This window comes from Heloderma suspectum, chromosome 2, assembly GCF_057233095.1.
Source record: "Heloderma suspectum isolate Gila_16-S chromosome 2, 16-S_ref, whole genome shotgun sequence".
Lineage (NCBI taxonomy): Eukaryota > Metazoa > Chordata > Lepidosauria > Squamata > Helodermatidae > Heloderma > Heloderma suspectum.
In genome coordinates, this window is record NC_139459.1 from 76348201 (window position 1) to 76373476 (window position 25276).

Below are 25276 nucleotides of genomic sequence, written 5' to 3' on the forward strand. Positions count from 1 at the left end.
GGCCGCCCGCAGCCGGACATCCGGCCGCTGGGCAGCCTGCAGGGACGCAAATGGCGGCTGCCATAGCCGCCGCCATTTGCGTCCCTGTATTTTGCTGTGATAGGCTACGTAAATATTTACATAGCCTATCACGGCAAAAAAACACACAAAAAAACTGCGAACGCAAATGGCGGTGGCTACAGCGGCCGCCATTTTAGTTCCTTTTTTTTTTGCCATGATAGGCTACATAAATATTTACGTAGCCTATTACAGCCAAAAAAAAAAAAAGGGAATGCAAATGGTGGCCATTACACCATTTGCGTTCCCTCCCCCCCCCCGTAATACCCTACGTAAATATTTTTTTTCCGCAAAAACCCTACATAAACCTGCTGACCTGTCTGGTGGGTGGGAGCACTTCAGAATTGGGCCATATTTCCTATCAAGAAACTGGATTGGACAATTTACATACAGGTACCCTGTAGGGTAGCTATCTGGTAATCTACAACCCTGGTGACTTGGGAATCAGTTACGCCTTTGCATGTTTCTGTAGTTCCATGGGAGCAACTCCCTTTAACCTTACCAGTGGAAGAAGCACCTATGCAGTTACTCTTGCTTCTCTTCTCATTCCCGCCAGCCTTCCATGCCTATGGCTCTGATGCCTTTCCAGAACAACCTGGATTCTTGAGCCAAGATGTCAGGGTAATGCCAATGAAAATACAAAGCACAGTCTATTTGTGTATAGTGAGCCTGCATGTCTGAGCTCCTCTGTAACAAGAGTCCAACAAAAATGAAACAAATCTAATCCTTCAAAGATCTTTACATGGAACACTGGTTGATGTAGGTTGGTTTTGTAAACCTTTATTTACTGTTTTTGGGACACAATTCTATGCATGTTTAGATTAAAAAAAGCCTGACATGGCTGGCTGGGGAATGCTGGGAGGACCTTTACGTCCTGTAGGACCTTTTTCTGTCTAAACTTGCATCGGATTGCACCTTTAATCACTTGGTAAATTCATTCTTTGACAGAGACATCTTGTTCTCAGAAGGCTTCTCTGTGAATTCATAACATGCTAAGGCATTTCTCTTGCACATTCTATTTTTCTATCACTTTCTGTGCCTCTGAATGGGCAGAATTTGAATCATTTTTCCACCTAAAGATATTGTGGTTGAATGAACAAATAGAGAGTGGGGACTGGGGAGGATCTCTTCATAAGTTCACATCTATGTTCATGGCACAACTATCAGTACATCTTCTGTCATTTACAGGTAGCAAAATAACAAAAATGTTCCTCTTCTTGTTAGTCTAGTTCACTGCATTCTGTTAAAAAAGAGGTGGCGGGGGGGGGGATTTCTCCTTTTTACATGAAATTACTATGGTTGTAATCCACCATCCATTTATTGCAAAGCAGGTTTTAACAGACTTTAATAGGATGAAATGTGTTATGGTCTTCAGCCAAAGAAGGCTGTGAGGGAGGTACTATCTTGGCTATATAGCATGTATTTGGGCAGTACTGGATACACCTGGACCTAAGATCATTTCTGCTGCCCTAAAGGTGGAAAGGGCTCTTGGCTCTCTGAAGTGTGCTTGGGCTGTGATGAAGCCATCTGCTGCTGTTTACAGCATCTCTCTATTCTTTATAAACCTATGCGAAACTTAGTTCCAAAAGCAGGCCTACCGAGGAGAAGGATAAATGTTAATAAAGTATGCCTTTTAGAAGGGAATATTTGTGAATTGGGATTCCTTTCATCTTTCAGATCTGATGTAATCAACATACTTCTTTTTTTGGACAAAGTGAATATACATTTACAGCTTCATACACTGACATTTCCCTGATAATGTCTGTATATTTTCCCAGTGTCTTTATTTTCTATGAAGTTCTGGCACAGCGTCAGACAGGTTAGTGGTTCAGAAGTTTCCAACAGAATGTAAGGCTCAAGTATCCTCTTGTGTTTTAAAGGGTAGGCTTAGCAGGTGTTGAACAAGACTAGGGTGCTCATTGCTATCTGTTCCAAGGTGAGCTTATATTCAAACTAGAAAGTCACATTTGGCCATGAAAGCCTACTCTTTAGAATACTGAGGATTTCTGCTTGCACTGGCACTTTTCTTTAGAATCGGGGCTCTCAATCATGTTGGAGAGCCTATACAAGTATTTATTCATTTGTTACATTTATATACCAGCCTTTTCTCCAAGAAGCTCAGAGCATGGTACATGATCCTCCTGCACTCCATTAACAACCCTGGCCTGTGATGGTTAGGCTGAGAGGCGGTGACTGAGAGTCACCCAGTGAGCTTCATGGCTGAGTGGGGACTTGAACCTGTGTCTCCCCAGTCCAACACTCTAACCACTACACCACTCTGCCTCTCAAGTACAGTCAGTTCCTCCTTGAGTTGAGACCTTTGGGCAAGGCATGGAGGTCAGCAGGGCTGGTCCTTGGATAAATAGCGCCCTGGGAAAAGAGTGCCTTTGGTGCTCCCACCCCCAGTCAGTTTTGCACAACTACCCAGAGGATTTCTGTGGCCAGGTGCAGGTGTGATGTCCATCGAGAACAACATTGTTCAAAACCTTGATCTCTCAGCCACTCTGGTACAGTTTACACAAGCCAGAGTTCGAAAAGCCGCATTGTGAGAAGTGGCAGTCCACTGTGCAACACAGCAGAACTATCACCAGTTTTACATATAATATTTTTTGTTTTGTAGCAGTTCTTATCTTTTGGTGAGCATTCTTTATTTTAGAAAATCCATTATTTTTATCTTTAAAAATAATTAAAAAAAATAAATGAAAAAGGTATCCAGCTGACATCTTGCAGTTTACGGCTTTATTTTATTATTTATCTAGTGCTTATAGTGTTTACAGTATTTGAAGAGCTAAGTGCTCGGTAATGTTGCCTCTAGGGACGGGGGAGAATTCCTCCACGGACCCCAATGAGACCGGATTCCAAGAATCCAGCCCCATTGGTGCCCATGGCGGAACAGAGCACTCACCTCCACCTCCCTGTGGAATCTGTCCAGGTCGGATCCATCGCTGCCTTGATCCTGTGGAGCCGGGCTCTTGCTTTGCGTCCCTGGCGAATGTCGATATGGCCGGCAGGCATTGCTGTGCTGTATCGCTGTAAGTAAATCTCTGGATGCAAATGGCGTAGTGGGTAGGGATGTAAGAATCCCTTACCTGGTTCTGGTCGGGGCATCCACTGCGGGGGGGAGGCGATATGTCCCTCCCACCCAGAATCCTCCCTGGCTGGCTCCGCTCCATGGCAAAGCCGCAGGGCCACCAGTCGGGGCTGGCCACAGCCAGACTTCCGGCCTCTGCCATCGCGCTCTGGACTCAAATGGTGGCCGCTACGCCTGCCGTCATTTGCGTCCCTGCCCGTGATTGGCTACCTAAGTATTTACATAGCCTATCACAGCAAAGAGCAGGGACGGAAATGGCACTCCTTACGCCATTTGCGTCCCTGCTGTTTTCATGATTGGCTATGTATTTACGTAGCCTATCACGGCCATGGGCAGGGATGCAAATGGTGGCTGGCGTAGAGGCTGCCATTTGAGTCTGGAGTGCGGCAGCAGCGGAAACAGCAGGAATGCAAATGGCGTAATGGGAGCCATTTACGTTCCTGCTCTTTGCCGTGATAGGCTACATAAATATTTACATAGCCAATTATGGCCACGGCCACAGCTACGACGGCCACCATTTCGTTTCGCAGGCCGGCTGCGGAAGGCAGACGACCCAACTCGGAGCATCTGCTGCCAGGTAGGGTCCGTCCTGGGGGGATTTTGGGGGGTGGCCATGGGGGGGTAGTCTGTTCCACCACGGACTCCGGGGAGCCGGATTCCAAAGAATCCTCACTGGAGTCCGTGGCAGATTTCTCCAGCATCCCTAGTAGTAGGCGCCATTTGCGGCCATAAAGCTGGTAGATTAGCCTAAATACAGCCATTTACGGTTGCATTTAGGTTAATCTACCAGCTTTACAGCCGCAAATGGCGTCCCCTTAGGGATGTCGGAGAACTTCTCCACGAATCTCCAGGAGGCCGAATGCCAACGCATTCGGCCCCCCGAAATTGGTGGAGAAACGGTCTGCCCCCCGCCCCCCCCGGGATGGGACTTACCTTGGGCGAATCCTCCTGGCGGCGGCTCCGGGGGCGGTTCGGCGGCGGTTCAGCAGCAGCGGGTCTTCCGACTGGCTGCTGCCGCCATTTCTAAGTAAAAACAACAACAACAAACGTGATAGGCTACATAAAGATTTACGTAGCCTATCATGGCTAGATTTCTAAAAAACACGGTGATAGGCTACGTAAATCTTTACATAGCCTATCATGGCTGACTTTTTTTTTTTTAAGTCAGCTGTGATAGGCTACGTAAACATTTACATAGCCTATCACCACTGACTTTTTTTTTTTTTAAAGCGCGTATGCAAATGGCGGTGCCCATGGGCGCTGCCATTTGCGTTCCTTATTTGGGCACGTGTAGTCTACGTAAACATTTACATAGACTACAGCGAAAATAAGGGCAATGCAAATAGCGTTGCCCTTATTTTCGCCGTAGTCTACGTAAATGTTTATGTAGACTACATGTACCCAAATAAGGAATGCAAATGGCAGCGCCCATGGGCGCCGCCATTTGCGTACGCACTTTTTTTTTTTTAAGTCAGCTGTGATAGGCTACGTAAACATTTACGTAGCCTATCACGGCTGACTGCAGGGACGCAAATAGCGGCGGCTACGGCCGCCGCCATTTGCATCCCAGCAGGAGACGTGGTTTCGCGGCTGGAGGGACGGGGCGCCTCCCCCCCACCAGAATTTCAGCAGGGAGGGACAGGGTGCCTCACCCCTGCCCAGAATTTCAGCGGGGAGGGATGGGGCACCTCCCCCCACCCAGAATTTTGGGGGGAGGGACGGAGCGCCTCCCCCCCACCGCGAAGGAAGCGTCGGGATCAGGTAAGGGACTTTCGTCCATCCCTACTTAAAGTAAATATGTATTCCACTGATTTTTACCTAGTGGAAATGACATCAATGTGGAAACTGAAAAAGAGACATCTTTTAAAGCTAATAGAATGAATATAGTTTTTCTAGTTAGTGCCCAAACAATCTGTACAACCTTGAAAGAAAGGTTACAAATGCTTGCTTATGCCACCCTAGCTCACTGCATTCAAAAAACACAGCCACTGAGCTCCGCTGGCACGCCCTTTAGCTCAAGTTGGCACCCTGCTGAGCCCCACTCACCCACCCCTAAGGCCGGCCCTGGAGGTCAGGAAAGCAGCCAGCTGGGTCTGTGATGTTTGGCGCAGGGCCAGGACGCATGGTCCTGCTCTCCCTCCATGTGCTAGCCCCACATACAGTGGGCTAATGGCTGAAAGGGGTTCATGTATGTGGCAAGTATACAGGAATCAAACATTAACTTATGGTTCCTTCCAAGCCCATCCAGAGATTTGAATGCCTTCTGTTTCTTTGTCCCCCCCACCCCCATACATAGATTGAGACGACTGTGGGGAAAAGGTCTAGCTTTTATTTCTTTGTGCAGTGACGAAGAATGGCTACAGAAAAATTGTAACCATTTTAGAGAGCTTTACCACCACCACCATTTTGGGGGAGAAATTTTCTGGGAGGCTAGAATTGGATTGAACCATGTGTGTGCTGTTTTTCATAAATATTTAACTATGTAGGCACTCACACAGTTTGGGTTGCTTGCTAGAATAATGTATGAAGCTGGCCTTAAAGATAATTTATTTTAAATGTTTCTATCCCACCTTCCCTCAAAAGAGCCCGTGGCAGCATATATGATCCTCCTCCTCTCCATGTTATCCTCACAACAACCCTGTGAGGTATGCTAGGCTGAGAGTCTGTGACTGGCTGGCCCAAAGTCACCCAGTGAGCTTCATGGCCAAGTGGGGACTAGAACGTGGGTCTTCTAATACTCTAACCTCTGCACCATGTTGGTTCTCTGTGTGACAGCTAGATATCTAAGATCCCAATCTCTATATTCATTGAAGTGGTCTCCTCCTAGGTATTCCATTTTAGCTAGTTTGTGATTTGCAGTCTAAGACCAACAGCCCTGTTATTAGGTAAAGTGAGGCAGTCAGCTCAGATGGCAGGTGCTGGGAGCAGGGACCCATGGCAAATCCTGGAAGACAAAGCTGTATGTTCCACCCTCGCTTGCCCTGTGCCCCCTAACCTACCCTGTATGGGAGAGAACCATTCACCAATGTTGAAGTAAGACTGGCTTATATATGTACATGGAAATGAAGGGTGCGTGTGCCGTCTTGTTCTCCACCTCAGGCACCAAAATGTTTTGGGCCAGTGCTGGCTGCAGTCCTCTACTGGGGAGTAAATCCTGCTGAGCTCAATGCTACTTACTTCTGAATAGTAATGTACAGAATTGCACTGCATGGATCTTTCGGCACCTTCTCCCATTCGCATAGCAAAGATAAGCCCAATGTGTTTTCTCTGCAAACAGCCCAGGATTTGAAATGCAAATCATTCATTTGAGCTAGCATGAGAATTTCATTCCTGTTTGCAATTTGTGCAAACATGTTCCATTTGCAACCCCAAATGTAAACATGAGCAGGAACCCAATTCTTGGGAACATTTCACAATTTCCTGAACTTACATTCATGTTCAAAGTGTGTACTAGAGCAAATTCACAGTTGCACAAATGATCCCCCCCTTTGCATTTTCATGCTTTAGCCTATTGTGGGAGGGAGTCGGAGGGGAATGTGCATTTATGTTTGGGAAAATGTGCATTTAAAAAAATGCACATTTCTGTTAGGGCTGTGCACCACCTCAGTACAAAGCCCAAATAACTAAGCAAAGTGGGCTGATTTGGTGGTGCCTCATTGTGATACGAAGCAGATCAGAGTCAGACCAGCACCGAGGTGCCCCGAAGCAAAGCACCTCCTCCACAAAGTATATTTGTGTCTGCCTCATATATTTGGAGCTCTTCTTATGCCTTCTGAGCAGCCTCGACAGGCCATCTCCAAAATCTATCAGCTTCTGAAAGATCACATGGAGGGGTGGCAGGAGGGGGGAGGGGGAGGATGCAGAGGCATTAAATGTATCAGTTTGAGAGAGGTGTGGGAGGGAGGGAGCTTTGCTGTATGTCAGCCTCCATTTGCTCATTGTGTGAGTGGTGGTGTTACTGGAAAGGAGATGACTGTCTGAATGTTACTTGGCTAGAGCAGTGGTCTCCAAAGTGGCGTGCATGCACCCTGGGGGAGGGCACAAGACTATCCATTGGGGTGCATGAGCTGCCTGATACTTGAGAAGCCTCCCACTGCCCTGATGAGCTGCCATTGTGTGCAACGATGGTGGTGGGTGGCGATGGTGGCAGCAGCAGGATGGGACAGGAGCTGAGAGGGAAGCTCCATGGCATTTCTCTCTCTGCTCCAGTCCTATCCTGCCTCTGCTGTGGCCACTGGGAGCAATTGCCCCAGTCTCTGCCAGGCATAGCAGAGGAAACCTTAACCCTTCTCATTCTCCTTTGGCAGACTGAAGCCGAAAAGAAAGCGCGTGCTATGGGGACTGGGTAAAATGAGGATTCATAAAATCAAAAACAGTTCCTCATGATTTCATATGATTTTTAAAGAGGACACCCACAAAACCACCATCCAATCACAGAGCACATCTGTCTCCACGAACTGAACTAGGAAAAACACAGGTCTGCCACTCACGGGCACAGCCACAGTGCAAAAACAGGGAAAAATCACTCCCCCCATTCCCCAGAACGAGATGGCTGCTGGTGCGTGTCCAGAGGGCGTAGGAGCTAGTGGTGGCAGCAGTGGCAGCCCACTTTCATTGCAAGCTGCTGCCACTGGCCTCACTCAAGCCTTCACGGGCTCCTTGCAAGCAAGGAATCTGAAGACTTGAGTGGAGGCAGGACAGGAGGCAGCCTCCAACCAGGCACCCTCCCCTCCTTGCAGGGAAGGGACAGAGCACAGTTGGAGGGTGACTCCTGCCCTCGTGCCTGTCGGTGGTTGGTGGGCTGCGAGGGGCAGCGGTTTCCCTGGCAGCACCTTCTTCAGCAGCGGCTCCCCTGCCAACACCAGCAGCCATGGCCGCAGTGGCTCCCTTGGCAGTGGCACCCCGACCCCCGGAACAAGGGCCCAGGTAAGGAGCTGGGTGCTGGGCGGTGTTTTTTGTGGGGGGGGGAGGCTGAAGTGGGATTTGGATGTTCAAATTCAGTTTCGGCTTCATTGGCCATGGTGGGTCGCCCCCCGCCCAATCAGCCCCAGCTGAATCGGGCCTGCCTCGGAAGCCCCAAAGCGGCTTCGGAGTTGGATCGGGGGGTCCATGCACAGCCCTAATTTCTACACAACTTCCTTGAATGCCAAGAAAACAGAGCAGAAATTATAGGTAGGAAGAAATATATAATTGCACATCACAAACATTCATATAATGTTTTTGATCTTATATGCCAAACTGTTTTTTGGTCCATTTTCACGCTATTTTAACTTTTACTGTATTGCACTGACACAGAAGTGCTTTGGCCCTCCACCACTACTTTCCTTGCAGTATTGCTGGGTCATATAATTTCCTCGGCTTGTTTTGAGGCTGTTCTGTGGACACACATACCTTAGTTACTCAATGTTACAGACCAGGGCCATCAACCAATCAGAACCTGAACTGAGGAGTGAGATAAAGAAATAATATGGCTCTGCTTTGTCCTGTAACCTTTTTTTAAAATTAATATAACATTACAAAAAGACTGATAATGAAGCAAGAAGCTTTGTTTTTTAAAGGGGGAATTTAGGTGCCATATTTTTTCAGGCATTTAGGAACAACAGTATGTTTCAAGAGAGTAATGGAGCAGGACATCCTGCTGTGCTTCACTTTTGGAGGAGATGGGCAATATTTCACTCTTATCTGTTCATTTCCTGCTGTTTACCACTTTGTGCCACTGCCTTGTCATTAATTATTGCATTCTTTTTGATGGATGGGAACGCTGTCTGTGTTTCTTTTGAAAAAGTGTGCAAATAGCTTTTAATACAAATGCAAACTATGGTTGCCCCTGAATATCTAACTGAAGTACTTCTCAGGCTATTGTTTGGGGAGACTGAGGGCCAAAATACACATTACACTGAATGAGATCTACTCTTTTCTTTAATTACAGGTGCTGTGTGTGTGTGTGTGTGTGTGTGTGTGTGTGTGTGTATTATAGGACTGTGGCAAGTTTATTGCTGCCTTTGTGGCTATGAGGCTTAGAAAAAACATTTCCCATTGGTACCAATGGGAACTTCTTTTCTAAGTGTCATAGCTGCACCAATTTGGGGCAGGGGGGATTTCATCCTGATGGTTCTGGGAAGGGAAGGGATAAATCCCCTATCAAATAACTGTTGTGTCCCCTGTCCCTGTAAATAATAAATGAAAAACTGAAAGTGTAACTGCATGCCACACATTCAGCATAACACATATTGTGGCCTTGAAAATGTGGACAAGTGGCTGCAGGTCCTATGCCAATCTATGTGCATTCCGTAGAATATTCACAGACAGGCCCCTGTGTGTGCAGCTGCACACATCTGTACACACATTCTAATCAGTGTGCATAGTTAGGGACAGAACCTGCCACCAACATGCTCCACCCCCAATCCCCGACGTTCCTTATCCCTGAATGAATGCATAACTCTATCAAGACTGGAAGACCTGAACTAAAAACCTTGCTTTCTTGTTCAGAGGTCTAGTCTGTCTGAATGCAATGCAACTACGTTATGTGAAGTGTATTTCCTTCAGCACTGACCATCCACAGAAGGCCCCACGGTAAATCAATCTCTCTCTCTCTCTCTCTCTCTCTCGTGCACACATACACACACTCAGCAGAGTCTTCAGGTTATATGGAAATAAATTATAGATGTCTGTGTTTATCACTTATGAACTTCTGGTTCCACTCTGTTCTCAGACTTCCGTTAAAACTGAGGCTGCAATCCTATCCCCGCTCACTTGGGAATAACCCCTCTTGAACTCCGAGAAGACATGTGTAGGATTGTGCTGTTAGTTTCTTGCCATCCTTTCCACCACCACCACCCAGGCCTTTCTCCAGGCATTTTAGTTACATCATGCCTTCAAATTCTGCCCATGCATTTCTTGAAGTAAAATATAAATGGAATCATAGGTTGTTTGCCTCGGAAGTGATCTGAGAGATCATCTAGTCCAATGTCCTGCTCAGTGAAGGAACCTTATAATGACAAAATCCCTGACTGATGGCTATCCAGCATCTGCTTAAATGCCTCCAGCAACAGCAGCCCTCCACCTCCTTAGGCAGCCTGTTCCACTGCCACACAGTGGAAAACCATTAGGAAGATTCTCCCAATGTTTAGCCAAAATCAGCTTCCTTGCCATGTCCACTCATTTGTTTTAATCCTGCCCTCAGGAGCAATAGAGAACACATTTGCTCCATCTTCTACATGACAGCCCTTCATATATTTGAAAACCACTATCATGTCTCCTTTCAATGGCAGCTGGAGACTCCATTTCCAGAGGGGCTGTGATTCCATTCAGGGTTTTAGCTACCACCAGCCAAAACTCTAACGGTGCTATCCAAAGTACTGAACCATATCCCCAAAATGGGTTCAGCAGAACTTTGACAGCACCTTTCAACAAATGACTCCCTTTAACTGTATTGTCTCCAGGTGAAACATACCCAGCTGTTCAACTATTCCTCATAGGACTTGGTTTCCAACTTCCACATTCCTATTTCCTAGAAAATAGTGGGTGGACAGAGAGAGCAGCATTGAAATTTCCACCTTTTGGTCAGAGGTTTTATGATCTAGCTTTTATTGCTGCTTTTAAAAAAGAGAGAGAGAGAGAGAGAGAGAGAGAGAGAGAGAGAGTGATTTAATAGAACCAGTTGGTTACGCATGAACACAGTTCATGGAGAAAAATAAAATCTAACAAAAGGTTTAACATAGTTAACTGCCTTTATTGAAACATTCGAAGTGTTACATCTTTTATCTTTGTATAACTTCCTTAAATACAATGTTTGTGGTGTAAACTCCAGGGCGGCCACTGTAAAGTCCTTGTTCTGGTCCATCAACAACTTGAACCTTGCGGCTTGCCAGTGAGCACACATGGCAGTGTAGATCCCTTCATGATTTGTATACAGGCCATATGTTACTGACATACTGTATCCCTGTACTTTGGCCTGCACTTGTGTTTAGAAAGGTGTACAGAGACATTTAAATGTTATTTTGTTAAATTTAATAGCTAGAGACTTCCTTTCTGAGCAATAACTAAACTTTGATTGGGTTACTTTTAACTGTGTTGTTGTTGTTCAGTCGTTAAGTTGTGTCCGACTCTTCATGACCCCATGGACCATAGCACACCAGGCCTTCCTGTCCTCCGCTCTCTCCCGGAGTGTGCTCAAATTCATCTTCATTGCATCGGTGATGCTATCTAGCCATCTCATCCTCTGCTGTCCCCTTCTCCTTTTGCCTTCAATCTTTCCCAGCATCAGGGTCTTTTCCAGTGACTTTTCTCTTCGCAACTTTTAACTGTAGGTATCTCTTAATCCCTTCATGATTTGTTTACAGGCTGTGTGTTACTAGCATATCATTGTACTTGGCCTGCACCTCTGTTTATAAGAGTGTACAGATACTTTTTTTGTCTTCATATTTCATTTTGTTCTAATGTGCAATTAATTATGTTTAATTATGCTTTTTTGATACTAAAAATAAAACTTTATAGAACATTGTTATAGAACATAGCCTAATTCTTTTAAAAAAGAGAAGCTTTCTGGACATAAATAAACTCCTGACTTTGAATTATAGTGAAAACTGTTGTTATTGTCAAGAGCTTTCCAATGAAGTGTGTTTCATACGAATCGGTCAATAGGAAGGCAGTCAAAAAGGGATGACCAACTAACTCCTGACTTTGAATTATATATATAAGATTAATTTTCACAATGAAAGCAGCAGTGTGATGCTTTAACTTGTTTCTTTTTTGTACGAGCTTTTTAAGGAATGTGGCGTTTTGCATTGTGACCTAATTACAGTGCTTCAACCTCATATAAAGAACACTGCACGGATGTGAAAAACTGGAGATAATTAAGGTTCTTAACACTGGAATTCACACCTCAAGGAAATGGGCCTTTGAGAAGATGTGTGTCAATCAGGCCTTCAGTGCTTGGCTAATATGTAAATAGGGAAACATAATAGGAATATTGTGCTGTTAATTATAATTTTCATAGCTGGGTTCATTTTTTTTTATCTTCCTTTTGGAACCATATAACTGAACTCACAGTTTCCTCACTGATGCAGTTGCTGAATTATGAATGGTGAGCATGGGACAGGTCAACTCTTGTCTGTCTAAACATGTCCCTGGTTTTCTTCTAAGTTCTTAAGTACTGCTTTAACAAGAGCAGTCAATTCAGTCAGCAGGCATCATACCTGTGGCATGCTCCTTCTGAAAGAAAATAGATGGTTAATGGGTGTGTTGATCCTTTTCTGAGGGAATGTATCTTACCACAACAATCTACAGTTACTTGTTAAAGTGTAAGAAAGAACATATTTAAGTATGAGTTAAGTAACGTTGCTGACATCAAACGTTATTTAGAAGATTTTATTCTCTGAGGGAAAAAAAAGATAAAGTTGCTTACACATCTCCAATTGGGCCATACAACTGACATTTAGGGCATTATCCACTACTGCCCATGTGCTAGCAGGACCTGCCACTAGTGCAATGGGAACCTAGCTATTCCTGAAGCAATCCAAAGTGAATGGAAGCACCCATTTCCAGAAAGACACAGATCAGTGAAGCTCTCAAAAGTGAGCTCCACTGACCACCATTCCTGGTTACTTTTAGAACCATGAATTCCTCATTGCGCAAGCAGCGGGTCCTGCAAGTGAAACAGAACTGGCAGAGGTGGAGTGGCAATATTGGATTGGTAATATTGGATACTGGCCTTAGTGTCCAGGTTTTCAGCAGGTATGGATATCACACACACAATTTGTAACAAATCAAGTTTCCCAATACAATGAAATACTCAAGCGCACTAGGTGAGTATACCAGGGGGAAAAAACCACTTAAGAAAATAACTGCAGATGTGTGAATTTTCATGCTTTTTTAAAAAAGCAGATTAATGTGGGAACATGACAGACAGAATTATGAGTGATCACATGCAAAAGTAATTTGGACCAGAAATAAATGATCCATCCATCCATCCACCCCATGAACAGAGGTAGGCTTGAGGCCATTGCACCAAACCACACAATTACAATAGAAAAATCTTCATATTATTGAATTTCAGGAGTAGCCATGATGTCAGATGAAGTCATATATTAAAAAGAAGCAAGAAGCCCACATACGAGTAAAACAAATATGAAGCTTTTATTCTTGGGCAATCTGTGAAAGCCTATGTGCTTTGAGCATGCTTTTCTCCTATCTTGGAATGAGCACTGAGCTCTGTCTGAAATTCCCACAACAAAAATTTCATTTTAAACTGCTGTGTATGCTATTAAGTCAATATAAATTAAGATTTCCTTTGTGAAGACACTCTTGTTATGATCAGCTTTTAATATCAGTTGGTGCAAATTGTGTTGAAAACCTTTGATTTCCTTTCTCCCCCTATTTAATACAGGATCAAAGGCAACATTTATTACCTCTGTCCCTCTCATTGGCTTTCAAAAGTGTTGGCTTTCATGCTAGAGACCTCCAAATGAGTTTAGAGCATAACCTGTTTCTATGCTTTGAATGTATTAGTGAAAAATAAAGGGCTAGAGATTACCTTGTGCCAATTACCAATTTACAGCCTGTCACCCTCCCCCTGGAGCTAAAGAAGATTTGGATATAAAATGTTCAGTTCCTGTAGTCATTGCAAAGTTTGCGGAAACAAATCAATTGGAGATTTTTGGTACTTATTCTATAACAACAAGAGAAGGCCAATCATCTATAGGCCTCATTCTGCAAAGTTTTTCAAAGACAAGAATACATTATAATATTCCAAAAATACTATATTATTCCCAGTGGGGCAGCAGGAGGAGATACATTCTGTTTATTGTCTATTGAAGAAGAATGATCTGCTGCCAGCATCTCCTAGAGCCACAGGTCACAGTGGCTAGCTGCACAAGCAAGCAGTGACCCTGGTTGTGGTGTTGCATGGGGTATGAATTCACAAACAGCTGGAAATTCCCCACGGCAAACAACTACTCTCCTATTTACAAAATGATCACGTGTAAAAGAAATGCAAGGATACCCCTTTCATTCCAGGATGGAATGAAGTCATTGGCTAGCCACTAATTTTAGGGACATTCCAACCTATTTTGATAAATTCCTGCCCATTACGTTCTTCCTTTCAGTGCTCCTCTCCCAATCACTGGAAGGTTTCTTCCGCACTCTTAAATGCTCCACCCCTTATTTCTCATGCTGAGGTCCTTGAAGTCCTTCCTTATAACCCATCCCTCTTGGTTTAACTCCTTAGTTCTCACTGCCATCCAAAATTAAGCCTCCATTCATGTACCGGCTCTTTTTCTTATCCACCCCTTCCTATCCTTGCTACTTGGTTCTGAACCTCTCTGTGTTGCCACTGTGTCTGTGACTCCCTTCCCTTCTTCTATTGTCTTTCTCACTGTCTACACTTAGTTTATAAGCCCCCTGGGGCAGGCTCTTGTTTTCTTCTGCTTTTGTAACTCTCTCTAGTGCTGCGAAAGTTGTTGTCATCATATCATCTTCAGTTTCTGTTTTGATTTTTTTTGTTCAAATGAAAACAATTTTTTTTTCTAGAGTACCTATCAAGACTAGGCTGTTGTCTACGTCGTCATGATCTCCACCATCATCTGAAGCTTGTACAGGCCTGTTATTTAGCAGGTGTTACAAGGAGAAACATTTGCCCACTTGCCTGAATAGAGCAGGTGGACGTGGAATGGTGTTCAGAAGAGAGGCAGGATGCCATGACATGTGGATGCACTTTGGGGGCCCACACTGGCCAAGGACAAGGCCAGAGGCTTTATAAGCCTGCTCTGCCCTAGCCTGAGCACTTTTGCTACTTCAGTGCAGCATCCAGCCTCCTGCCCTGATGTCAGTGCATAACACTGGCTGCTTTGGGGCTGAGTACTCATTTTATACCCAGGGACCTGTCACTGGTTTGTTGTTGTTGTTGTTGCTTTGGTTTGCCTAATTTGTATTGCATGGTTTAATTGGGCAATTGATGGGGGGGCATGGTTAATTACATTGGTCACATTAAGCAGGATAGTGCAGATCAAGAGGTGAGTCAATGGGGAACGCCCCAAGCCACTTTCATGGTGAGGCGATATTCCCTAGACTAGCCCCTTGCAGCTATGAGGCGCCAGATGCAAGGAAAGGACCCCCTTAGAGGCTTACACTGGCTCACATACGTAAAACTGTGGCCCTTGGGGGATTTGTGACTTGACAGGGCTTCCCTCTGCATGGAAGGGTGTGGTCTGTGTGGGCCTGTAGCCAGAAAAGGCACTGGCTCCAGGGTAGGGCAGGGAAAGCTCACTCAGGCAATGTGCGGTAGGAGGGGGAGACCCAGACCAGCTTCTGCCTCTGCCAGATCTCACACAGGCAGTGTTTCTTTTGCTGCAGATCTCTTCTAAAATAAATAAACATAGCTGTCGCTTACCCAATTACCTGAGTATCACCTTTCTTTCCAGTGTGGTCTCAAGGGAATATCTATTCAAGTTGTCATTGTGATGCGGCATTGAAAAGTGTACAAATCCTTTGCCATTTTCTGCCCATGCTTACTTGTCAGTATGAAACTCAAGCCTGGAAGCTGCCATTATTTCCTTCTGTCCCTTGTGGAAAGAAGTATGTCTGCTTCATCTGAGATTGAATCCTGTCAGTTGCAGAAAGATCGCTTTACCTTCTCTTGACAGGATGTCCGCTGGGGATAGATCTCAGGTCTTTTTGGTGCACATATTGTGTTGCTTTTAAAAGCTCTTTTACTTTTTATAACTCTCTCCCCAGGAGGGCAGAGGCCTTCTCAGGAGTGGTATTCAAGGCTCAAACTGAATGAACACCATCCTTTTGGAAAATAACTAAACATGTTAGCATATTGTACCATAGAAACAAGGGCTCTGAGCTCAGTTCCCAGAAACCGCACTCCCCTCCCCCTCCTCCACCGCCTCATAGGTGGCATGGTTCTTCCCCATCTCCATGCTTGTAACCGCTTTGAAAAAGTAAAGTTCATACTGACTTCAGTTTGACTTAATATCTATGTCCAGTCTGCTTCTTGATGCAATTAATAATAGGGTTGGCAGAGAATTTCTCCACGAATCTTCGGGAGGCCGAGCGCCGACACATTCGGCCCCCTGAAAGTGTTGGGGAAATTCTCCGCCGGCCCCCCGCCCCCGCCCAGGATGGGACTTAGCTTCGGCGAATGTCCCTCCCGGTGGCGTTTCGGTGGCGTTTGGTCAGGGGCGGGGGCTATTTGCGTTGCCCTTATTTTCGCCGTAGTCTACGTAAATCTTTACGTAGACTAGATGTGCCAAACTAAGGAATGCAAATGGCGGCGCCCCATGGGAGCCGCCATTTGTGTATGCGCTTTTTTTTTTTTTTAAAGTCGCCCGTGATAGGCTACGTGACGATTTACATAGACTATCACGGCTGACTTTGGAAAGCTAGCTATGATAGGCTACGTAAATCGTTACGTAGCCTAATCTTGACATCAGAAACATGTCAGTCCTTATATCTATTATCTACTGTTTTCTCTTTCAGAACAATGTTTACTTTCTTTGCTACTGATTTACACATTTTCAGTTCACATTTTTTCATTGGGGCCCAGAAGTTTATGTTATTGGCCTGCACTCGCTGCTGCAAGAAATTATCCAACAATTCTTTACCTACTCCCTGGCAAGCCGTGATAGGCTACGTAAGTATCTACGTAGCCTATCATGGCTCAGGGCAGGGACGCAAATGGTGTAGCTGCAACCATTTGCGTCCGTGTCTTTTGCCATGATAGGCTACGTAAATATATACGTAGCCTATCATGGCAATAGGAAGGAATGCAAATGGTGGCGGCCGTAGCTGCCGCCATTTGCATCCGTGTCTTTAGCTGTGATAGGCTACGTATATATTTACATAGCCTATCATGGCTAAAGACACAAACGCAATGTCAGGAGCGCCCTAGCGGCCTCTTTCAGTCTACTCCAATAGCCAACTCAAGACACAGACAAAAGGATTCTTTTCAAGGCTTTAATCCTTTTACAACTTAATGACTCTTTCAGAGGCTAATCACCAGCGACTAAACAATGAACAGCAGAGTAGCCTATGCTCTGGGTTAGGCAGTTGGTCCCCGTTTGAAGGAGAGTCACTTGCAGACCCTGAACTTATGGGCTACGGAGAGTTCCTCCCTCTTTCCCTTGGGTCCACGGGACGCGACCATTGCTTGCGTGCCAAACGTGCACCATACCTCCTTTCTGCGCCCTCCATCGTTCGTCGCTCCTTGCATCTGCATTGAGCGTCTAGCAAGCCCCCCTCCCACACTCTCTCACTGCCAGGGTCACTATCTATCTCAGGAATCCTGGGAGGAAGAATCTCTGCCAGCTGCTGTGCCTGTGAGGGAGGGATGAATGGGCTCCTCTCCCATGGATTGCTGTTCCTTCTCAGAATCAGAACTGCTCTGGGGTTCTATGGGCTCAGTTTCCACACTGACACGCAAATGGTGGTGGCTATGGCGGCCGCCATTTATGTCCCTGTGCAGCCCAGAGGCCGGATGTCTGGCTGCGGGCGGCCCTGGCCGGCAGCTCCGCAGAGTTGCCACGGAGCGGAGCCAGCCAGAGAGGATTCTGGGGGGAGGGACAGAGTGCCTCCCCCCCACCGCGGATTGCCCAGCATGGAGCCAGGTATGAGTTTCGTACATCCCTAATTTTTTCCTTCCTTAGGAGGACCAGTCATGGGGTACAGAGTTGCTCTGGGGGGGGGGGTTGTTGTTGCACTGGGCAGGGGATTGGACTAGAATACCCACAAGGCCACTTCTGACTCTATGTTTCTGTGATTCTATATCAATAGTTCACTATATAGTACTGTATATACTTGTAACACAAAATGGACATTTAATTTGCAGGTACAGGGCTATTCCTAGAAAAATATTGGTCATAACTGTGACTCCTCCAAGCTGCTGCCTCCCCTGCCCAGCCCCCCTGGAGGCAGACAGATGCAGGAGCACTCACCAGTGGCTGCCTGGGATGACATGCCAGAGAGGCATGAAATGACAGGGGAAGAACCCGGAAGTGGCTGGTAGAGGTTGGAGGACCCAGGAGTACTGAGATGGAGGCCAGCCAAATGGGAAGTGGATCATAGAGAAATAGGGAAAGGGGGCCAGAATGAGGATACATATGGAAGGGGAGAGATGGCCAATGAGGACAGATTCCCTGTGAGTATGTGCTTATGAGTGAGTTAGTGGGAACCAGAGGAGGAGGACATGGCTGACTGGTAACCAGATTCTGAGGCCACGGGTGGGCCTAAAGCTGAGCAGGGAGCCAACACAAAAATGGGGCATGCAGGGTTATCTGAAGATCCAACTCCCAAGCATCCACAATAACAATTTTTATAGAACATTTTATGAGGAACCATTTTGATAATAATCAATTTTGTCATAGGAGCAACAGTTAACAAGATAAATGGGAAAAACAGTTTTAGGCAGTGGCCATTCTATTTTCATTCAAAACCTGATTTTCCATGTTCTAATGAGGAGATTGGTGCCACACTCATCCATGTATCATCAAGGAACCCACCGATAAATGGGAAAAACCATTTTAGGTGGAGGCTGTTTTGTTTTCTCCCTGTAACTCACAACTGAAGAGGTTCTGAGCCTATCACCATTCAAAACTTGGTTCCCCATGCTCTAACAAGAAGATTGGTACTTCACTCATACTCATACTTGTATCATCAAGAACCCACAGATTGACATTTGACAACAGACTAATAAGAGTAAACATGCATAGGTTTTCTAATGAAATGAATGGCACTTATTCCTACATCTATTGTGAGGTTTTCAACTGGATACACCAACCCTATAGATTCATATCTGCATGCGAGTGGTACTGGTACACAGACGGGTCTGTACCAATGTAGTCCTGTTAGCAGCCGAAGGGTTATGACCATTTTGGGCTGGTGGGCACATTTGGGATTTTTATACCATGCCATGTGCACTCTCAGAAAATGGCTGCCATGAGGGGACTTCCCTTTCACAAAATGGCTATTGTGGTAGATATAGCCAGTCACAAAACACCCATTTTTCAGAGGGCAAACTAGTGAGGCCAAAAGAAACTAACTTTCCCAAGAACCTAAGTACAAGGCAGAGGTGGATTCTGAGTTCCAATATGCAAAACCATTCTTCTGAACCCACCGTTTTGTGCTTCAACACTAATTTCACAGAATCCGCACTTTGAAACAAACGACTGGGCTACACAGCCATGCACCATTTTTATTTCCTAGGAATGCCTCCAAGGCCCTTTATGCTTGGAAATAAAGATGGAGCAGTACTGGAGGCTGGCACTTCACTTTGCACCATCCAGGCCTCCTGTTGTTGTTTTTTTAAATTAAAAAATCTTTAAAGTTTGAAAAAGTTAGGAGGGGCAAGAAACTTGTCGAGCACCAAGGGAGGTAACTGTGGGTACACTGGTGCCCATGGACACCACAGTGGGCATCCGAGCTTTACACTATTACCTGGGAGAAAGTCCCATTGAGCTCAATGGTGCTTCCTTCTCAGTAGGCCTAAACTGGATTGAACTGTAACAGAGGCAATGAGGGCACATGCAATAATGCCTGCCAAAAAAGGACGCAAAACTTTGATAGTGGTGTTTTGTTTTGCTTTTGGTTCAGAAGTAGGGCTTTGGGAGGAGGAAAAGATTTCACAGAAGCTCTGTTGACTTATTTTTTGCTGTGTATATGTGGTCCAGGAGCTGGCTATGAATATGCTCTGTTTCTACGGAACACCTTTTAAAACAAAACCCAAACACACCAAGAATCATTGCTGCTAGTCTGAGATGAGTTCACAAAAACAAATCTCATATATGCGTTGTAATGTCATGAAGCCAAATCAAACTAATGGTAATACTTTCTGCTGTTACTCTGATTTGAGTTCATGACTAGGGAAGTCAGAGAATTCCACCAGGGACTCCAGTGAGGCCAGATTCTTCAGAATCCACCCCCCCCAGAATCCGTGGCGGAACGGCCTCCCCCCCGCCACCCAATGGAATCCCCCCGGGATGGAGCTTACCTGGCGGGGGCTCCGGCGGCAGCTCTGGCAGCAGATGCAGCGGCGGCGGCTCCGGCTGGTCTCCTGTTTGTGTGGTTGCCTTTACTGTGATAGGCTACGTAAATACTTACGTAGCCTATCATGGCTGACTGCAAGGACACAAATGGCGGCCACTACGACGGCTGCCATTTGCAGCCGCAGCAGCCCAGCCACGGCCGGAACTCCGGCTGTGGCCAGCCCTGGCTGGCGGCTCTGCGGAGCCACCGTGGAGTGGAGCCGGCTGGGGAGGATTCTGGGGGGAGGGACGGAGCGCCTCCCCCTCACCGCGGATTGCGTGGTGCGGAGCCAGGTAAGACTTTCATACATCCCTGTTCATGATATTGCTACATAGCCAGTGACACTTGGCTTCATAATGATGTCTGGTACTGTAAGAGATAATACAGGGAAGAAATGGCTCCCCATGGTCCCTATTGATAGCCTGTGAGTAGCGAAACTGGGGCTGCTCAACTCTCACTCAAACACACACATGATTATCCTAGTTACCAGGGACCCTGACAGCTGTTCATGATTGGACACAGAGGGGTTGGACAACATGGAGAAGTTTCCTCCATCCTGGATCCAACCCTATGAGTTTCAGGGAAATATTTAACAAGCAAAGATGAAAATATTCTGGAGATGTATCAGAACTGGTTGAAGGTTTTCAGCCTCATGTTCATGTTATTGGGTTTCTGATAATTATCTACAGTATACCACCATGCAATTTCAACTTGAATTGTAATTGCTTCCCAAAGGGTTTAGAACTTTTTGGATTCAGGATATTCCCTTTTTAATTTATTTTTATTCACTAGTGGAATGTGCTGAGAGAGTTCAAATATCAAACTTCTAACTGGATGCACAGGATGCATAATTGGGATCACATTTCTTTTTAGTTTATCTTCTAAAGAATGCTGCTGATACTTCACTAAGTTTCCCTGCATCCTCTTCTTTGCCATTCTCAAACAAAACCCTAAGGGAATTAAGTAGAACATTGTGGTTTTTAAACTGATATTGCTTAAAGTGTTGCAGACATTAACTTGTCATATAAAAATATTACTTCATTTTAACATGACTGCCTTATTTGTAGTGCTTTCAAACAGTTCAGAGTCGGAGAGAAAGAGCATAAGATTTACCATAGGAAATTTGAAGCAGAACAAATGGCCTTTGAGGCTCAGGGTTATGCTGGGAAAACGTGGTGAAACTTCAGTAAATTTTATTAATAGGCTTCTCCTGCACTGGTCTTCCAGTTAGGGATGTACGGATTTTGTTTAATCCATTCTGACTGTGTTTTGCAGATTGTCAGGCATTTTTCATTCCATTGTCTGGTCATAGACAGAACTGGATTTTTTTCCCCCTTGGGAAGAGTCTGAAAAAAAGTCTGCCACAATTTACGTAACTTTTGATGGCATGTAACATTTTGCATATTTTTCTTAGCTCAATGTACAATCAATGAGCAGAGCGGACAAAAACAACAACAACTACACAGTGGAGGCTGAAGAGAGATCAGAGATATATATAAAAAATGTGATAAAAAATGGTGTATATTTTAGCATATTTTCCAGTAACCTTTGTACGAATAAATTTGTGTACTGTTATGGAAAGTAAAAAATGCTCCGCAAGTCTGTGTGACTCAGAAGATGCCAGCCTCCTGCAGAATCCAAGGGTTGAATCAATAGAAATTGGAAGTCACATGAATCTAGTTCAGATTGCTCTGACATCCCTACTTCCACTGGTCTACGCAGCTGGCAAGCACTGGAACAAAAACAGGACAAGCTCTTTGAGAACCACAGTTGCAAAAAGGTGCCACACATATACAGTCAGGGCCAGAAATATTGGAACAAGGATAACTGTTTTGGCGGTTGGCCTCTGTACACCACCACATTGAAGCTGAAAGGAAACGCACCCAGATGGGAGCGAAGTCAGGACTTTCCGCTGTAATTCAAGGGGTTTGACAAAAGTGGGGAACTAACCATTCAGGAAGTACAGCCAGTGGCATACACATTGTTGGTGGCTCATAAGTAATGGAACAAACCAACATCATTTCAAACTGAAGGATCACCTTTAATACCTGGATGAAAATCCTTTACAGTCAATGAATGCCTGAAGTCTGGAACCCATGGACATGACCAAATGCTGAGTTTCCTCCCTCAAGATGCTTTGCCAGGCCTTTACTGCAGCTGCCTTCAGCTGCTGCTTGTTTGTGGGTCTTTCTGCCTTCAGTCTTGTCTTCAGTAAGTGAAAAGCATGCTCTACTGGGTTGAGATCAGGTGACTGACTTGGCCATTGAAAAACATCCCACTTCTTTGCCTTGAGAAACTCTTGGGTAGGGATGGCAGAGAATTCCGCCATGTATTCCAGTGAGGCCAGATTCCCTTTCCTCGAGGGAGGAAACTCAGCATTTGGTCATGTCCATGGGTTCCAGACTTCAGGCAGTCATTGACTGCAAAGGATTTTCATCCAGGTATTAAAGGCGATCCTTCAATTTGAAATGATGTTGGTTTGTTCTTTAGAATCTGGCCCCCCAGAATCCATGGTGGAACGGCCTCCTGCCATCCCCGGGGAATCCCCCTGGGACGGCACTTACCTGGGGCGGATGCGGCAGATTCGACAGCAGCGATTCCGGCGGCGGCGGCTGGTCTCCTGGCCAGCTGCCGCCGAGCTGCTGCTGCCACCGCCATTGCCATCCTTGCAGCCATGATAGGCTACATAAGAATTTATGTAGCCTATCATGGCTAACTCCCCCCCCCCAAACCTCAGCGTATGCAAATGGCAGCGGCTGCGGCGGCTGCCATTTGCGTTCCCTATTTTTCGCCGATTTATCTTATGTAAATATTTATGTAAGATAAATAGGTGAAAAATAGGGCATGCAAATGGTGGCCGCCGTAGCTGCTGCCATTTGCATACGCTGGGGTTTTTTTGGGGGGGAGGTAGCCATGATAAGCCACATAAATTCTTACGTAGCCTATCACGGCTGCCTGGCTGGATGCAAATGGTGGCCACTATGGCGGTCACCATTTGCATCTGCAGCAGCCCATCTGTGGCCGGAAACCTGGCTGCGGATGGCCCTGGCCGGCTGCTGCACGGCCTGACAGTGGAGCGGAGCCAGCCATCAAGGATTCCGGGGGGAGGACTGGATCACCTCCCCCCCCATCCCCCCCCCACCATGAAAGATTCTGCGAAAAGGTGAGTTTCGTACATCCCTACTCTCGGGTACTTTTTGCTGTATGTTTCGGATCAATATCCATCTGCAATATGAAGCGGCGTCCTATCAGTTTGGCAGCATTCAGCTGAATATGAGCAGAAAGTATAGCCCTATACACTTCGGAATTCATCCTGCTGCTTTTATCAGCAGTCAGGTCATCAGTAAACACCAGTGACCTGGTTCCATTGGCAGCCATACATGCCCATGCCATAAAACTGCCTCCACTATGTTTGACAGATGATGCGGCATGCTTTGGATCATGAGCTGTTCCTTTCTTCTCCATACTTTTCTCTTCCCATCATTATGGTACAAGTTAATCTTGGTTTCATCAGTCCAAAGAATTAAGAATCTTATTCCAGAACTGGGCAGGCTTTTTTCGGTGTTTGGTGGCAAAGGCTAATCTGGCCTTTCGGTTCTTGAGCGTTACCAGTGATTTGCACCTTGTTGTGAAACCTCTGTATTTACATTCATAAAGCCGTCTCTTGACTGTCAATGTTGACAATGACATGCCTACCTCCTCAAGAGCGCTCCTGACCTGGCTAGATGTTGTGAAAGGGTTCCTCTTCACCATGAGCAGAATTCTGCAGTCATCCACTTTAGTTGTCTTCCGTGGTCTTCCAGGCCTTTTGCTGTTGCTGAGCTTGCCAGTTAATTCCTTCTTTTTCAGGATGTTCCAAACTGTTGTATTGGCCACTCCCAATGTTTTTGCTATCTCTCTGATGGGTTGATTTTGTTTCCTCAGCCTAATGATGGCCTCCTTCACTTGCATGGACACCTCTTTGGACCTCATGTTGGGAGTTCCGGTGAACAGCTACCAAATGCAAACGTAACACTCAGAACCACCTCCAGGCCCCTTATCTGCTTGATTGGTCATGGGGTACCCAGGAAACAGGCCACATCTGGCTATGCAGCTGCTTGCCAGCTATTCGTTCCATTGCTTATGAGCCACCAATGATGGGTGTGTGTGTATGCCACTGGCTGTACTTCCTGAATGGTTAGTGACCCACTTTTGTCAAACCCCCTGAATTACAGCTGAAAGTCCTGACTTCGCTCCCATCTGGGTGTGTTTCCTTTCAACTTCAGTGTGGTGGTGTACAGAGGCCAACTGCCAAAACAGTTATCCTTGTTCCAATATTTCTGGCCCTGACTGTAGTTCCTTGCACTGGATTGTTTCACCCAGCCCTCAGGGTATAGTTTAAGAGTTCTTGACACAAAGGGAAGGTAGGGGTGGACGAAAGTCACTTACCTTTCGTCGAAGCTTGTTCGCGGTGGGGGGGAGGCGCTTCGCTGCTCCCCCCGCGAAGTTCAGGCCAGGGGGGAGGCTTCCTGCCTTGCCCCGGCCGAAATTCAGGCCGGGGAGGAGGCTTCCCGCCACGCCCGGCCGCGAACTCGAAAGTTTTTTTTTTTAAAAAAAAACGCCCCCGTGATAGGCTAGTACGTGACGATTAACGTAGCCTATCACAGCTAGATCTGCAAAGTCAGCTATGATAGGCTACGTTAATCGTCACATAGCCTATCACGGGTGACTTAAAAAAAAAAAGTGCGTACGCTAATGGTGGCCCCCATAGGGAGCCGCCATTCGCATTCCTTATTTGGTCGCTGTAGTCTACGTAAATCTTTACGTAGACTACAGCGACCAAATAAGGAACGGGAATGGCGGCTCCCTATGGGGGCTGCCATTATCCGTACGCGCTTTTTTTTTTTTTTTTTAAGTCACCCGTGATAGGCTACGTGACGATTTGCGTAGCCTATCACGGCTGACTTTGCAAATCTAGCCGTGATAGGCTACGTTAATCGTCACGTAGCCTATCACGGGGGCGTTCTTGTTTTTTTTTCTTTTCTTGGAATGGCGGCGGCGGCGGCAGCCGGTCGAAAGACCGGCTGCCGCTCCCCCCCCGCACGAACACCCACCGAACCGCTGGCC